The 18,616-nt window shown below is 36.6% G+C and overlaps 1 protein-coding gene, 1 non-coding gene and 1 pseudogene across 3 annotated transcripts in view; 1 reads left to right on the top strand and 2 right to left on the bottom strand.

Moving 5' to 3' along the window:
* The window catches only part of LOC122235394 (small ubiquitin-related modifier 2-like), a 154,563-nt gene that overhangs the window by 33,344 nt on the left and 102,603 nt on the right, over window positions 1-18,616 (bottom strand). The window lies entirely within an intron of this gene.
* LOC122235556 lies at window positions 6,193-6,294 on the top strand. Its single transcript, XR_006213611.1, has one exon. It is a non-coding gene; the product is annotated as a U6 spliceosomal RNA (small nuclear RNA).
* LOC102967549 lies at window positions 11,889-13,039 on the bottom strand (annotated as a pseudogene).

The raw sequence follows: 18,616 nt of genomic DNA, 5'->3' as shown, positions 1-18,616 counted from the left end.
ATAATTGTTAGCTCTTCCTGATGGATAGACCCTTTAATTATTATATAATGCCCTTCTTCATCTCTTGTTACAGCCTTTAATTTAAAGTCTAGTTTGTCTAATATAAGTGTGGCTACTCTAGCTTTCTTTTGACTTCCAGTAGTATGATAGATAGTTCTCCATCCCCTTACTTTCAATCTGAAGGTGTCCTCAGGTCTAAAATGAGTCTCTTGTAGACAGCAAATAGATGGGTCTTGTTTTTTTATCCATTCTGATACCCTATGTCTTTTGGTTGGCACATTTAGTCCATTTACGTTCAGTGTTATTATAGAAAGATATGGGTTTAGAGTCATTGTGATGTCTGTAGGTTTCATGCTGTAGTGGTGTCTCTGGTACTTTGTCTCACAGGATCCCCCTTAGGATCTCTTGTAGGGCTGGTTTAGTGGTGACAAATTCCTTCAGTTTTTGTTTGTTTGGGAAGACCTTTATCTCTCCTTCTATTCTAAATGACAGACTTGCTGGATAAAGGATTCTCGGCTGCATATTTTTTCTGTTTAGCACACTGAAGATCTCGTGCCAAGCCTTTCTGGCCTGCCAAGTTTCAAAGGAGAGATCAGTCACGAGTCTTATAGGTCTCCCTTTATATGTGAGGGCACGTTTATCCCTTGCTGCTTTCAGAATTTTCTCTTTATCCTTGTATATTGCCAGTTTCACTATGATATGTCGTGCAGAAGATCGATTCAAGTTACGTCTGAAGGGAGTTCTCTGTGCCTCTTGGATTTCAATGTCTTTTTCCTTCCCCAGATCCTGGAAGTTCTCAGCTATTATTTCTTCAAGTACACCTTCAGCACCTTTCCCTCTCTCTTCCTCCTCTGGAATACCAATTATGCGTATATTATTTCTCTTTAGCGCATCACTTAGGTCTCTAATTTTCCTCTCATACTCCTGGATTTTTTTATCTCTCTTTTTCTCAGCTTCTTTTTCCATAACTTTATCTTCTAGTTCACCTATTCTCTCCTCTGCCTCTTCAATCCGAGCTGTGGGCGTCTCTATTTTATTTTGCAGCTCGTTAGTAGCATTTTTTAGCTCCTCCTGACTGTGTCTTAGTGTCTTGATTTTTGTAGCAATAGATTCTCTGCTGTCCTTTATACTGTTCAAGCCCAGCGATTAATTTTATGACTATTATTCTACATTCACTTTCTGTTATATTGTTTAAATTGTTTTTGATCTGTTTGTTAGCTGTTATTATTTCCTGGAGGTTTTTTTGAGGGGAATTCTTCCGTTTTGTCATTTTGGATAGTCCCTGGAGTGGTGCGGAACAGTGGGGCACTTCTGTGCTGTCTTGAATAACTTGCGTTGGTGTGCGGGGTTGCAGTCAGACCTGATGTCTGCCCCCAGCCCACCGCCAGGGCCACAGTCAGACTGGTGTGTACTTTCTCTTCCCCTCTCTTAGGGGCAGGATTCACTGTGGGGTGGCATGGCCCGTCTAGGCTACTTGCACATTGTCAGGCTTGTGGTGCTGGGGATCTGGCGTATTAGCTGGGGTGGATCAGCAAGGTGCACGGGGCAGGAGGGGCACGCTCAGCTCGCTTTCCTTCGGAGATCCGCTTCTGGAGGGGCCCTGTGGCACCAGGAGGGAGTCAGACCCACTGGAGGAATGGATCCGCAGAAGCACAGTGTTGGGTGTTTGCGTGGTGCCATCAAGTTCCCTGGCAGGAACTGGTTCCCTTTGGGATTTTGGCTGGGGGATGGGTGAGAGAGATGGCACTGGTGAGCGCCTTTGTTCCCCACCAAGCTGCGCTCTGTCATCCTCTCCCTCCCGTTGTTCTCCAGCCCTCCCGCTCTCTGAGCAGAGCTATTAACTTCTTCGGCCCCTCTGCTTTTGCAAGCAGACTTGGGGGCTCTGCTTTGCCGGCGGGCTGCCCCTCTGCCCCGGCTCCCTCCTGCCAGTCTGTGTAGCACGCACTGCCTCTCCGCCCTTCCTACCCTCTTCCATGGACCTCTCGTCTATGCTTGGCTCCGGATAATCTGTTCTGCTAGTCTTCTGGCGATTTGCTGAGTTATTTAGGCAGGTGTGGGTGGAATCTTAGTGATCTGCAGGACGTGGTGAGCCCAGCGTCCTCCTACACCGCCATCTTCCCAGAAGCCCCCTTTTCCCATTTTTAAATTGTGTTATAGTGGTCTCCCCTTATCTGTAAGTATATACATTCCAAGACCCCCAGTGGATACCTGAAACTACAGATAGTACTGCCTTATCTGTAAGGATATACATTCCAAGACCTCCAGTGGATACATGAAACTGCAAATAGTACTGAATGCTATCTATACTATACGTTTCCTATACATCCATACTATTATTAAGTTTAATTTATAAATTAAGCACAGTGAGAGATTAATAACAACTAACAATAAAATAGAACAATTATAACAATATATTGTAATAAATGTTATGGGACTGTATTCTCTCCCTTTCTCAAAATATCTTCTTGTGATGAGGTGAGATGACAAAATGCCTCTGTGACAAGATGAAGTGAGATGAACAGTATAGGCCTTGTGATGTAGTGTTAGGCTACTATTGACCTTCTGACAATGTGTCAGACAAAGGATCATCTGCATCTGGACAGCAGTTGATTACAGGTAACTAAAATTGTGGAAAGTTAAACTGTGGGTAAGGGGGGACTACTTGATTTTTTTTGTTTTGCTAGTGAGTTGTAGGACCTCCCTATATATTTTGGATATTAAGCTTTTACCAGATATATGGTATGCAAGTATCTCACATCTTGTAAGTTGCTTTTTCACTCAGCAAAATTTGTGGGATGCAGCAAAAACAATATTAAGAGGAATTTTATAGTGATAAATGCCTACTAAAAAAAGGAAAAGCTCCCAAATAAGTAACACAAATTCATACTTCAAGAAATTAGCAAAAGAAGAACAAAGTAAGCCAAAAGTTAGCAGAAGGAAGTAACTAATAAAGATCAGAGCAGAAGTATAAAGATCGGAAGTAAGCAAAATAGAGAATAGAAAAAAATCAACAATACTGAACTGGTTTTTCAAAGAGATAAACAAAATTGACAAACCCTTGACTAAGAAAAAAAGATGAGTCAAATAAATAAGATCAGAAATGCAAAAGAGGACATAACAACTGATGCCACAGAAATAAAAAGGATTATGAGAGATTATTATGAATAATTAAATGCCAACAAATTGGATAAACTATTAGAAATGGATAGGAACACACAACCTATCAAGAGTGAATCGTGAATAAATAGAAAATTTGAAGAGAGCAATAATGAGTAAGGCGACTGATTCAATAATCAAAATCAAAGAAAATCCCAGGACCAGATGGCTTCACTGGTGAATTCTCCCAAACTGATAATTAATACCAAGCCTCCAATCCTTTTTAAATGCTTCTAAAATACTGCAAAGGAGGGAACACTTCCAAACTGATACTGGCAAAAGATGGGCAGAACACTATCTCCACCTTTTGTTACCTGCCCTTGTGTAGTCTTGCTGATGCTGGATGAGACTGCAGGATTAAGGGTGAAGGCCCAATTTCCTGCTGGGAGTAAAGTGGATTGCTAAATGGCTCCAGCTTGTATCACTTTGTTCAGTCTCATTGATGCTGTGTGGGGTGGAGGCTTAAATGGCTGCTGGAACCTGCTGATACTACCATTGCCAGGGAATCAGGGCGCTGCCACCTTCTGCAAGATGGGGAAGAGAAGATTAGCTTCCTACTGTGCCTCTCCTATACTGCCAGAGGCAGGTGTGGAAATTTGAGTGCTGATGCCTACTTCTGTGGGGGCAAGGGCAGGATGGGATGAGAGATCAACTTCCTGTTCTGACCTACTGAAACCATGCTGGGAGGGGTACTGTTTTACAATTGGTGTTTGGGTGGAATATGGTAGATATTGCCAAAAAGGTTTTCTATTGTTATGTCACTCTTTCACTAAGGAGAACAGGCTTTTTTGGAATCTTTTTTAGAATCTGCCTTTTGGTGGGTTTGTTTTCAAGGCTTATGAAATGTTCTGTCCAGGATAGAGGAAAGGCAACAAAGACACCCTTATGAAATGTTCTGTCCAGGATAGAGGGAAGGCAACAAAGACACCCAGGGAACTCACTAATGTGTTCTTCTTCAAGTCTAAAGGTACCTTTGTAGTATGCCTTCTTTTTAATTCCTTTCAGAGTCTTTCTACGCTTTTTTTTGTGTGCTATATCCAGAGATTTTTTTCTTTTATGGGTAGGTCCTGGGAGGAGTAGGGCTACTTTACTTTGGCAGAACTGAACTTCTCTGCAATGGTTTATTTTTAATGAAAGGATGGCAAAATTGAACTCTCATTGTGAAAATATTTTTAATTGGAGTAGTTACTTGTATTTGTTCACAGATTTGTATTTAGAATGTAAGGAAAAAGTCTAAACTTTTCCATTTCTTTAAGAAATGAGAGAGAAATTTCATAACTTTCAAGGTTGTGATTACTGCCATTTAGGTATTATGAATAAACTATGAACACTTCATTGGCGACATGAGGAAAAACTTATAAAGTTATAGGTTCTCCTCAAAATAATCTATAAATTCAGTGAAATCCCAATAGACATCTCCACATCCGTATTAAAAGGAATGTTAGTGGAGTACTGTCATCAAGATAGCAGAATAGAAAGCCCCAAATCCCCTTTACCCCATGGAGACATGACCATAACATTGCACAGATCAATTGCTTTCATGAAAACCAGTTAAGAAGCTCCTGACATATGAAGTATATGTCCAAGAAGAACTACATTGCAGACAGAAAATTGATGGTATTTACTCACCAAAGCTCCCACCTCTGGTACAGCACAGTGTGATAGTGAGAACATTTCCAACATCTGGCCTCTTCTCAGGGAGGGAAAGAGAAGAGTGGAATATACATCCAACATTCTGACTTTTCAGGGGGTTGCATCAGGGACTAGAGTTCTCTTACATGAATCAAAACACTGACAAGAATTGGCACCAGGTTGGGGACTTCTGAGAACAAAGGAAATCACGTCTAACACCAAATAATCCACAGTACTGAAGATAGACACTAGGTAGAGCTCATGCCACAGCTTGGTACAACACCAGCAAGGCTTTAGTACTGCAAACAGACATCAGAGGAAATTGCTGAGTAGAAAGAAACAGGAAAACCTCTTCAACTACAACATTTTGCACACAAGCCCAGAAAAGATGCATCCCCAGAAAAGGCTTGAGAGGTCTCCAAAACTCAAGCTCAGCTTACTGGTGAAGATCTTCCTTATACAAAGCCAGACTATAAAGACTTTCACATGTGAAAGTCCCAATTTAAAATAAGAAGACATACAAAGAAACAGGGAAGTATGGCCAAATTAAAGGAACAAAATAAATTTCCAGAAACTTACACTAAAGAAATGGAGATATAAGTTACCAGACAAAGAAATTTAAAACAACTGTCATAAGGATGCTCAGTGAACTAAAAGAGAGCACAATTTTTCTTGCATAAAATTTCTAAGTGATTTGTATAGATACTTTGCACTAAAAGGAGAGCATAAATCCCTACACCTAAAGTATGGGCTGCTGAGTGTAGTGAATTTCTTTTCCCAAATACAGTATGTCAAGGGGAATGGAGACAAAAACCAACTTTCCATTGGAGAAATCTCACAAATTCCACTTCAGCTAAGTGATCAATGTCAGTAGCAATAGTGATGTCATGTTGAGAGTATATTAACCTTTGATACAAAGTGATGAAAATGCGAATTTATCTGTTGTATTCCTCAAAAAAGAAAAACAATAATTCTAGTTTAATCATGATTTAAAAATTATAAAAAATTCCAATAGAAGGGTATTCTGCAAAACACTTGACCTATATGCTTTAAAACTGTCAAGGTCATCACCAATAAGAAAAATCTGAGGCATTTTCACAGCCAAGAGGGTCCTTAGGAGACATAACAAATAAATACAAGTATCCTGGATGAGATCTGGAAGCAGAAACACATCAGGTAAAATCCAAGGAAATTTGAATAAGGTATATACTTTAGTAAATAATAAAGTGATAATATTGGTTTATTAATTACAATGAATGTACCATAATAAGATAAGAAGTTAATAATAGGGGAAACCATGTGAGGGGGTATATGGGAACTCTGCACTACCTTCTCAGTTCTAATGTGAATGTACAGCTATTCTCAAAGTCAATTTTCTTTCTTTCTTAAAAGTTTGTATTTAGTGTTCTCCTTGGCAGGTCATAAACTAAGATTGGAATGATACAGAGATTAGCATGGCCCCTGTGCAAGGATGACATGTAAATTTGTGAAGTATTTCATATTTTTGAAGACATAATGGTCAAAACATTTGGGATGCAGCAAAAGCAGTCCTAAGAGGGAAATATATAGCAATACAGGCGTATATCAAGAAGCAACAAAAATATCAAATAAATAACCTAACCTTACACCTGAAAGAGCTAGAAAAAGAACAAGTGAAGCCTAAAGCCAACAGAACAAAGGAAATACTTAAGTTTAGGGCAAATAAATGATATAGAAGCTAAAAAAAAAAATATTAGAACAGATCAATGAAACCAGAAGCCAGTACTTTGAAAAAATTAACAAGATTGATAAGCCCCTAGCCAGACTTATCAAAAAGAAAAGAAAAACAACTCAAATAAAATCACAACTGAGAGCAGGGCCATAACAACCAACTCCATAGAGATACATACAATTATAAGAGAATATTATGAAAAATTATATGCCAATGAGTTAGACAAACTGGAAAAGTGGATAAATTCCTAGAGACATACAAAACTGAAACAGAAAGAAATAGAAAAATTAAACAGACCCAGAGACAGCAAGGAAATTGAATCAGTAATCCAAAATCTCCCAACAAACAAAAGTCCAGGGCCAGATGGCTTCACAGGGGAATTATACCAAACATTTAAATAAGAGTTAACACCTGTTCCAAAAAACTGAAATGGAAGGAAAACTTCCAAATTCATTCTATGAGGCCAGTATTACCCTGATTCCAAAACAAGAAAAAGACTTCACTTAAAAAGAGAACTACATGGATGTTAAGACTCTCAATAAAATACTAACAAATCAAATCCAACAGTACATTAAAAGAATCATTCACCACAATCAAGTGGGATTTATTCCTGGGCTTAAAGGGTGGTTCAATATTTGCAAATAAATTTAATACACCACATTAATAAAAGAAAGGATAAGTACCATATGATCCTTTCAATAGATACAGAAAAAGCATTTGACAAAGTATAACATCCATTCTTGATAAAAAACCCTCAACAAAGTAGGGATAGAGGGAACATACCAAAACATCATAAAAGCCATATATGGAAAACCCACAGCTAATATCATCCTCAATGGGGAAAAGCTGAGAGCCTTTCCTCTACAGTCAGGAAGAAGATAGGGATGTCCACTTTCACCACTGTTTTTTAACATAGTACTGGAAGTCCTAGCCTCAGCAATCAGACATCAAAAAGAAATAAAAGGCCAAACCTGCAAGGAAGAAGACAAACTTTCCCTATTTGCAGATGATATGACACTCTATATACAAAACCCACAGACTACCAAAAAATTGCTAGAACTATACGTGAATTCAGTAAAGTCACAGGATACAAAATCAACATACAGATATCTGTTGCATTTCTATATACCAATAATGAAGCAGCAGAAAGAGAAATCAAGGAAGTGATACCATTTAAAATGGTACCCAAACCCATAAGATATCTAGGAATAAACCTAACCAAAGAGATAAAAGATCTGTACTCTGAAAACTATAAAACACGTATGAAAGAGATTGAAGATGACACAAAGAAATGGAAAGATATTCCATGCTCATGAACTGGAAGAACAAATATTGTTAACATGCCTATACTACCCAAAGCAATCTGCACATTTAATGCAATCCCTATCAAAATACCACCAGCATTTTTCACAGAGCTAGAACAAACAATGCTAAAATTTGTATGGAACTACAAAAGACACTAAATAGTTAAAACAATCTTGAAAAAGGAGGCATAAGAGTTCCGGACTTCAAGTTATATTACAGAGCTGTAGTGATCAAGACAGTGTGGTACCAGCACAAAAATGGCCACATAGATCAATTAGAACATAACAGAAAACCCAGAAATAATCCCACAACTACATGGTCAACTAATATTCAACAAAGGAGGAAAGAATATCCAATGGGAAAGGACAGTCTCCTCAATAAATGGTGTTGGGAAAACTGGACAGCAACATGCAAAAAATGAAACTGGACCACTTACACCATACACAATTCAAAATGGATGAAAGACTTAAATGTGGGACAGGAAACCATCAAAATCCTAGAGGATAATACAGGCAGTAACCTCTTTGACACTGGCTATAGCAACTTCTTTCTAGATATGTCTCCTGAAGTAAGGGAAACAAAACAAAAATAAACTATTGGGACTACATCAAAATTAAAAGCTTCTGCACAGTGAAGGAAACAGTCAATAAAACTAAAAGGCAGCCTATAGAATCAGAGAAGATACTTGCAAATGAAATATCTGACAAAGGGTTAGTATATAAAATATATAAAGAACTTATCAAATCAACACCCAAAAACCAAATAATCCAGTTAAAAATGGGCAGAAGACAAGAATAGGTATTTTTCTAAAAAAGAAATATAGCTAAAAGAAATATGGCTAATATAGACACATTAAAAAATGCTCAACATCACTCATCAACAGGGAAATACGAAACAAAACTAGAATGAGATTTTACCTCATACCAGTCAGAATGGCTAAAATTAACAAGACAGGAGACAATAGGTGTTGGAGAGGATGTGGAAAAAGGGGAACCCTCTTACATTGTTGGTGGGAATGCAAAGTAGTGAAGCCACTCTGGAAAACAATATAGAGTTTCCTCAAAAAGTTACAAATAGAACTACCTTACCATCCAGCAATTGTACTACTAGGTATTTACCCAAACGATACAAAAATACTGAATTGAAGGGACACATGCATCCTGACATTTATAGCATCATTATCAATAATAGCTAAATTATGGAAAGAGCCGAAACGTCCACCAACTGATGAATAAAGAAGTTGTGTGTGTGTGTGTGTGTGTGTGTATAAAGGAAATATATAATGTAATGGAAATATATAAATGAATATTACTCAGCCATAAAAAAGAATGAAATCTTGCCATTTGCAATGTGGATGGAACTAGAAAGTATTATGCTAGGCGAAATAAGTCAGAGAAAGACAAAAATATGATTTCACTCATATGTGGAATTTAAGAAACAAAAATGAACATAGGTTAAAAAAAAGGGAGTCAAGCCAAGAAACAGACTTTAACTATAGAGAACAAACCAATGGTTGCCAAAGGGGAGGTGGGCGGAGGGGAGGGGCTAAATAGGTGATGGGTATTAAGGAGTGCACTTGTTGTGATGAGCACTGGGTATTGTATGGAAGTGATGAATCACTGAATTCTACACCTGAAACTCATATTACACTGGAACTTAAATAAAAATTTGGAGAAGGAAAAACAAAGTTTTTATTTAAATTCCCCTTAGTTAACATACGGTGTAATATTAGTTTCAGGAGTACAATACAGTGATTAAACACTTCCTTCCATACAACACCTGGTGCTCATCACAATAAAGTCTATTTTAAAAACCTCTTAAATAAGAAATCTCCAGGCCAAGATAATTTCATTGAAGAATTCTGCTAAATGTTTAATGAAACGTTAATACAAATTATATACAATCTTTTCCACAAAATAGAAGTGGAGAGAACACTTCCTAATTTTTTATGAAGTTAATATTAGACTGATACAAAAGCTTAACACAGAATAAAAAAGAAAACTATATACCAATATCCATCATGAATATTGATGAAAATTCCTTATAAAATGTCAGCAAATGTAATTCAGCAATGTAGAATAATAATTACATACAATGGGGTTTATTTCAGTGATGAAAGTCTGGTTCAATATGTAAAAATCTGTCATTTTAACCCATCATGCTAACAGGCTAAAAAATGAAAATTATATGATCCTATCAATCTATGCAGAATAAAAACAAAAAAAATTCAACACTTGTACATGATAAAAAATAAAACAAGATCCACATATGAGTGAAAACATATGATATCTGTCCTCTGACTTATTTCTCTCAGCATAATATCTTCCAGTTCCATCCACATTGCTGCAAATGGCATGAGTGAGCACTGGGTGTTGTATGTAAGCCAATTTGACAATAAATTATATTCATAAAAAAATAAAACATTCCGAACAATTCAAATAGAAGAGAACTTTCTCAACTTTATGAAGAGCATTGTATTAGTGTCCTATGACTGCTGTAACCACAAATGCAGTAGCTTAAAACCAGAAATTCATGGTCTCTAAGTTCTCAAGGCTAGAAGTCTGAAATCAAGGTGTTGTTAGTAGGGCCATGCTCCTTCTAAAGCCTAGAGAGAAAAATCTTTTCTGTCCTTTTCTGGCTTCTGGTATCCCTAGGCATTCCTTGGCCTGTGGCAGCATAAAGCCTGCCTTCATTGTTACTTGGTATTCTTCCTAAATATATCTCTGTATCTGTATCTCCTCTTCTTATAAGGGCACCAGTCATATTGGATTAGGGCCCACTCTAATGACTTCATCTTAACTTGATTATATTTGCAAAGACCCTATTTTAACACCTTCAGGTACCATGGGTTAAGACTTTATCTTTTTTGGGGGGGACACAATTCAACCCAAATAGTCCACTCTCTGGCTCTCCATAACATATATATTAATCATTTCATTTTTAAGAGTCGTGTTTTAAAGTTTCCTACTGTATGTATGGATTTTTAATTTGTTGCAGTTCTAGCAGATTCTATCTATAAATTAAAATTTTTGCTTTGGGGTGCATAAAAGTTTGTTATGAGTGGTTCCTTTTATATTTTAAAATAGTCCTGTAAATCCAGGGAAATCTATTCACCATGAATTTTATTTTGTCTGATATTAAAATCGCTATACTTATTTGGTTCTTTCTTTCACATATGCCAGATTTATCTTTTCCTGTCTTTGTATAATGCTTTTAAAAGGACAGGCATACCCCTTCTGCCATGTGAGGTTACATTAAGAAGATGGCTGTCAATGAGGAATCAGGCTCTCATCAGACACTAAAGCTACTAGTGCCATAATGTTGAACTTCCCAACCTCCAGAACTGTGAGAAATAAATTTCCGTTGTTTATAAAATCAGTACAGGCATACCTTGGAGATATTGCAGGTTCAGCTCTAGGCCACGGTAATAAAGTAAATATTACAATAAAGCAAGTCAAATGAATTTTTTGTTGTCTTGGTGCTTATAAAAGTTAATACTATACTGTAGTCTACTAAGTGTGCATTATGTCTAAAAAATGGGCATAGCTTAATTAAAAAATACGTTATTGCTAAAAATGCTAATCATCTGAGCTTTCAGTGAGTCATAATCACTGATCACAGATCACCATAACAAATATGGTAATTATGAAGAAGTTTGAAATATTGTGAGAATTAACAAAATGTGACAGAGACACAAAGTGAGCAAATGTTGCTGGAAAAATGACAGACTAGCTTGATGCAGGGTTGCCACAAACTTTCAATTTGTATAAACTGCAGTATCTGAGAAGTGCAAAAGAGTCAGATGCAATAAAGTGAGGTATGCCTGTAATATACATACATTAAACATCAGTTGGTTTTCTTCGTGAAATATTTAATATTAAAGGAATTCTTAAGTTTCATTTCACTAAACCTCCCATAGTGCTACTCTCCTACCTTTATATGCAACTATTTCAACAGTTTAGTGTATACCTACCCTTCGAGTCCTTTTATCTGTGCATTTACCAGTAATCGCGTATTAAGAAGAAACATACATCTTTTTCTTTTTTTTTCCCTTGATATCATTTTTAATAGACTTAAATTACATCTATTTGGGACTAGTAACACCATTCTTTGGTGGTGGCTCATTATAAGATATTGTATTAGAAATCTGTAAATTAAGGAACTGTTTCTTATGATATGCACCATTTTCCTGATTGGCATATTCATCCAGAGATTTTCTTATATAGTTCTTTAATTCTTCAATTCCTTCTCCCGTAATTGCAGAGATGGGGATGATGTGTTGGAACTCCACAGTCCTCTCTGGAATCATGTTTTTCTTAAATAAATGCAAAAAGCTTTAGGATTCTGGAGTTGATTCATCAGTACATGGAACATATCTTGGGCACCTGGCAAGTCCATTTTATTAACTGCCAGGAGTGCAGGTTTTGTCTGAAGTTCCTCTTTGTACAATTCCAACTCTTTTGTAAGAAGTATTATGGTTTCAAAGGCAGTTCTGTATTGAGTTTGGGAAGAAAGCTGAAATCCAGAAATGTTGACAACAAAAAGTAGTTGTCTAGTTCTTTCTATATGCTTGAGGAATTTGGGGCCCATTCCTTTGTTCATATGCGCTCCTTCTATTAAACCAGGAAGATCAGCTACTGATATCTCTCTGAAATCATTATACACAATCTTTCCAAGTTCAGGCTTTAATGTTGTAAATGCATAATCTGCGATTGCAGGTTTTGCATGAGAAACCTGACTTAGCAAAGAGGATTTTCCTGCATTTGGGAATCCTACTAGGCCTATATCAGCTATAAGTTTTAGATCAAGGTGAATGACTCGTTTCTGGCCTTTCAATGGTAAGAAATTTGTAAGTAATTTACCACCAAGACCTCCTTCAGCTACCAAAATTCTGTCCTTCTCTTTATTGAGTTCTCCTATAATTTTACCATTTTCAGCAGTTACTGAAATACCCACAGGTACAGGAATTTCACAGTCTTTTCCTCTGGAGCCTTTCAGTGCATTAACACGACTATTTGCTCCTTCTCCAGCCACAAACCGTTTCCGAGGATATTTGTCTTTAAGTTGTTTTAAAGTCATTTTCTTATGGGCTACAACCCAGACGTCACCACCTTTTCAACCTTCTCCACCTAAACGAGGGTAACCCATTCCACCACTTCCTCCCCTGGTGAAGAGTCTTAGGTTATCAATGAAGTTTCCATACTTTCTGAACCACACGCTACCGCACCGCACCATGACTGTGACGTGCTAGGGCTGACTCCCTCGAAAGTGTACCTACAACATCTTTTTCAATGTGCGTTTTATAATGCATCACACATGTTTTCACCTGATTTTTAAAAAAAAAATTTTGAGTATAATTGACACACAATATTACATTAGTTACAGGTGTACAACATAGTGATTCAACTTTTCTATATGTTATACTGTGCTCACCATAAGTATCACTACCATCTGTCACCATACAATGCTACTACAATACCACTGACTATATTCCCTGTGCTGTATCTTTTATTGTCATGACTTATTCATTCCATAACTGGAAGCCTGTACCTCCCACTCCCTTTCACCCACTTTGCTCACCTCCTCACCACCTCCCCTCTGGCAACCCTGTTTGTCCTCTGTATTTATAGGTCTGCTTCTGCTTTTTATTTGCTTATTATTATTATTTTTTTTGTATTCCATGTATGAGTGAAATCACATGGTATTTCTCAGTCTGACTTATCGCACTTAGTGTAATATCCTCTAGGTCTATCCATGTCATTGCAAATGGCATGATCTCATCCTTTTTATGGCTGCATAATATTCCATGCTCTTCATTCCAATATACATACCAAATCTTCCTTACCCTTTTGTCTATTGATGGACACTTAGGTTGCCTCAATATTTTGACTACTGTAAACAATGCTGCAATAAACATAGAGGTGCATATATCTTTTCAAATTAGTGTTTTGATTTTCTTTGGGTAAATACCAACCAGTAGTGGAGTTATTGGATCATACAGTATTTCTATTTTTGACTTTTTGAGGAATCTCCATACTGTTTTCAACAGCAGATGTGACCTGATTTTATTTTACTATTTTTCTGTGTTAGTACATTTATATTGGTCTCATCTTTGTAATAGATACATAGAATTTAATTTCTGAATATACCATCATTTACTTTGTTATTCCTCCTTTTGTGGCAGGTTTGATTTTATCAGTTTTTATTTGTCATGACATAATTTAATACAGACAAATCCTGTAAATATTTCTTTTCCTTAAACATACAGGTATTTTGAGTGACAAGGTTATGGTTCTAGGCTCTGGCTCTAAAGATAATTTAGGATGTCAGAGGATGGAGAATTTAATCTTATGACTTATATGACAATCTAATTTCTACAATAACTGAGATGCAGTACATATTCCACAGAGGCAGAGATCTTCAGCAAAGGCATGTGCTGGCAGGGACGTCTGAAAACCAGCTTCTGGTATTTGGAGTTCCCAGTAACCCTTGTCTGTGTGTTTATGAGTAAGGGTTCTAGCTGCAGGTAGATGGAAGTGTTCTGATCCCTTCTGCCATGTCATTCATACCTGAGGCACTTACTATAGGGATACAAAAATGTCTCAGATATGCTTGGATTCTCCCCCTCGTTGAGAACTGGCATCATTAGGTGCCATGTGAAAATGAGAATGGAATTAGGATTGGGTGATTCTGAGATCCCCTTTAGACCCAGCATATGTTATAAACATCTTGTATGAGTATGCTGAGCTGGGGCTGGAACACAGGTGTGTGCCTGACAGGAAAGCTAAACTTGTCAACTTTTCTATTTAAATGGATTCCCTGATTCCCTAAACCATTGTACAGAAATATTTTCCCTTCAATGTATATCCCTACAGTATGTTTCTGGTGTTTATTGTAATATTTATTCATTCATTTATTGGATGGGGAGGCTCAAGTATCTGAGGTAGAGATTAAAATTTTGCCTCTGAAGATGAACTTGTACTATCCAGTTGCCATAGAAAACTGATGTCAACCGTAGAAACATGATGTACTTTTTGGTTTCTATGACACCTGAACTATGTTATCTTATCCTGTGAGGAAAAATATTTAAATTGGATGTTTACAGGCAAAAAGTGTATGATACTTGCATCAAAATAAGATAATTTGGGTGTCTCCCATCACCACGAGTGTGTGCATATGTGAGGGTGTTGCGGGGACAGTTATTAAATATATGATTGCAAATGTAAAGGCTGATTACTCCTGTTTTGAAAGGAGGCTGGCAGCCACTGCAGAGAACAGACTGAAGAGGCTGAGTCACTAGTTATTCCATTTCCTCCCTTGTTTTTGTGTCCTTGGATGACACGCCATAGTATGAGGGCTCTGTGATCTTGGACTCTATAAAGCCAAAGTCTGTAAACTGTTTTTGACTATGCACCACTCTCCATGAAATATTTTTGCAGTAGCTGTGAAGGATGTATTTTCATTTATATCTTTGTATATTAAGGAAATTTGGGGAAGGTACGTTATGAATACCCAAATTTTGAAACAAATGAATTGTGAAATACAATGAATATAATAGAAATTCGAACACATTTTTCCCTGTACTTTAGTGGATCATTTGCACATCCCCTAGTTACCTGAACACCATTTTGGAAATTATGGCTATAAACTTTTATTACATAACCAAAATCTGCCAATGGCTCTCCATTATCTATGCATAAAGTACAAGCCCCTTAATAAAGCTTTTGGTTTCTGTGGTTGAATTTTTATTGTGATTTTGTTGGTGTAATAGTTTTTTTTTCTATTTATGGACCATGTTTCAAAAGAAAGGCAGATTATTTAAACTACTTATTGTTGTTTCCTTTATATTAGTTATGCTTCAGTAAGCAGTTGGTATAATGTCTATTTAAATCTTTCAGCTTTACATTTCTGACTCTGCTCTGTGACACTGAAGCATGGTCTCTGCTAACCCTGTTTCTAATCTGCTACCTGGTTCCTTGTTAGGCTCTGCTCATGAGTGCCACCTGGAGACATGTGTCTGGAGGAAGAGAAGCAAGTTAACCACAATTCTGTTTCTAGGATGAACTCTACTTGATCATAGTGTATTATTCTTGTTTTATATTGTGGTTTAATCTGCTAAAAACACATTTAAATTAAAAAGGCATATTGAGCTATAGTTTCTGTTTCATGTCATGACTTTTCTTCTTTGATTTCTAGGTAATGCTGACTTCATGTAATGAGGTGGGAATTGTTCTGCCTCTTCTATTTCCACATATGATAGATTAACAGGGACAAAATTTACCTTCTGTATTAATGTACTATTGTTGCAGTGACACATTACCACAGCACACATTTATCATCTTACAGTTTGGGAGGTCAGAAGTCTGAAATAGGTTTCATCAGGATGAAACCAAGGTGTTGGAAGGCCATGCTCCTCCAGGGGCTCTAGGGAAGAATTTGTTTACTTGTTTTTATAGCTTCTAGAGCTGTATATATTTCCTTCCTTAGATTATGACTCCTTCCTCTATCTTCCAAGGCAGGAGGGTGGCATCTTCAAATCTCTATTTCCATCTTCACATCTCCTCTCTTATAAGGACACTTATAATTACATTGGGCCAACACAAATATTGCAGGATAATCTCTCTGTTCAAGATCCTTAAGTCAATCACACCTGTAAAGACTTTTCTGCAATGTAAGGTAATATATTCACAGATCCTGGGGGTTAGGATGTGGACATATTTGGGGATCCCTAATTTAGACTACCGCTAATTCCTATGAAGGAACAAAAATAATCAGAAAAAAAGTGAAACAATGGTTTTCAACATACTGGACAAAAAGCAAAAATGGAGAGTGATAAATGAGAGACCGGAAACAAGTTACAGTTAGCATCATACTTATTGGTGAAAGACTGAAAGCTTTTGTCTTAAGATCAAGAGTAGACAAGGATGCCTGCTCTTGCCATTTCTGTTTAAAAATATACTGGAAGTCCTAGCCAAGGCAATTAGCCAAGGAAAAGAAGAAAAAGGCATGCATATTGAAAAGGAAAGAACAAACCTATTTCTATTTGCAGCAGACATGGTCTTAAGAATAAAAAATCCTAAATAATCCACAAAAAATCATCAGGGTTGAGTTCATCAAGATTGCAGGATATAAGATCAATATACAAAAATCTGTCGTTTTTTATATTGAGATCAACATATAAAAATCTGTTTGTTTTTATATTAGCAATGAAAAATCCAAAAACAAAATGAAGACATGAGTTCCCTATATAATAATGTGATATAAATAAAATACTTAGGAGTAAATTTAACAATACAAATGTTCCTCAATTGATGAATGGGTAAATAAAATGTGTTCTATCTCTACAGTGAAATATTATTTGACCATATAAAAAGAATGAAGTACAGATTCATGCTATAATTTGGATGAATTTTGAACACATTTTGCTAAGTTAAGAAATCCAGTGAAAAAGGCCATATATTGTATGTTTCAAATGATATGAAATGTCCAGAAAAGGCAAATTCATAGAAATGGAAGGTGAATTAATGTTTGCCTGGGTCTGGGATAGGAAGCAAGGATAGACTGAAAATGGGCACAGAGGATCTTTTTGAGGTGTTGCAAAATTTCTAAAATTGAATAGAATGTATAAATTGTGGTAATAGTTGCATAAATTTCTAATTTTTATCTAAAATTATTTAATTTTACACTTAAGTAAATTTTGTGTTATCCTATTTTACGTTTATGTTATTTTATGACTCAATCCCATAACCATGAGACCATGACCTGAGCCGAAATCATGAGTCTGAGTCTGGGGGTGCCTGGGTGGCTCAGTTGGTTAAGCATCTGACTCTTGATTTCAGCTCAGGTCATGATTTCACAGTTTTTTGGTTCGAGCTCTGTGCTGGGCTCTGTGCTGACAGTGAGGAGCCTGCTTGGGATTCTCTCTCTCTCTCTCTCTCTCTCTCTCTCTCTGTGTCTCTCTCCCTATCTCTTTCTGCCCCTACCCTGTGTTCACTCTCTCTCTCTCTCTCAAAATAAATAAACTTAAAAAAATTTAAAAAGAATGAAAAAAAAAAGAAGAAATCAAGAGTCAGACTCTTAATCGTCTGAGTCGCCCAGGCACCCCCTGGTTTTTTTCTAATGTATCGGTATCTTTGTTGAGATTGAAAGACAGAGAAAAAGAGAGTTTTTTCTTTCCTATTGGCACAAAACATAAAACAAACAATGCATACAAGAATTTGTGCAACATATTTTTAAAATGTTGTCTTGGGAAGGCTTTAAAGAATGAGAAGACATGACAATTTAAAATTCTCATTTTATCATTTCCCTGCTTTTATATCTTGAAAATTTATTATCTTTTAATCAGAAAAACAACTGTAACTTATAAGCTTAAAAGATGAACATATATTCTTTCAAAATGACACTCAAATTATGACGAATCTATAAAATAGACTGTTAAGTTTAAAATAACAATTTTTCTATAAAATTAAAATTTAGAAGTTTATAGATCCAAATATTATCTTAATTATGTGACCATTGATGATGTATATTTTCTTAATTTTTAGCATCTTTTAAAATTATTATTGACCAGTTTTTTTTAAGTAAAATGGTTCTGAAAAGAGCCTATTCCATTTTATTGTGCATGCACACACGCACACACATTTAGGAGAGGGCAATTTTCCATAGGCTGGAGAACGTTCTTAGGCAAGGTTGGTGGAACTTTCTGTGCACTCAAGAAAGTCTGCATACAGGCATGGTGGCTATAGCTGGGTGATGATCTAGGATCTAATTTCTTTCCAACTAGCAATGCTGGCTGCAGTTCTGCCCTGAACA

The sequence above is a fragment of the Panthera tigris genome, chromosome X (assembly GCF_018350195.1).
Source record: "Panthera tigris isolate Pti1 chromosome X, P.tigris_Pti1_mat1.1, whole genome shotgun sequence".
NCBI lineage: Eukaryota > Metazoa > Chordata > Mammalia > Carnivora > Felidae > Panthera > Panthera tigris.
Note: the sequence above shows the minus strand (reverse complement) of the source record. Positions and strands in the feature narration are given on the sequence as shown.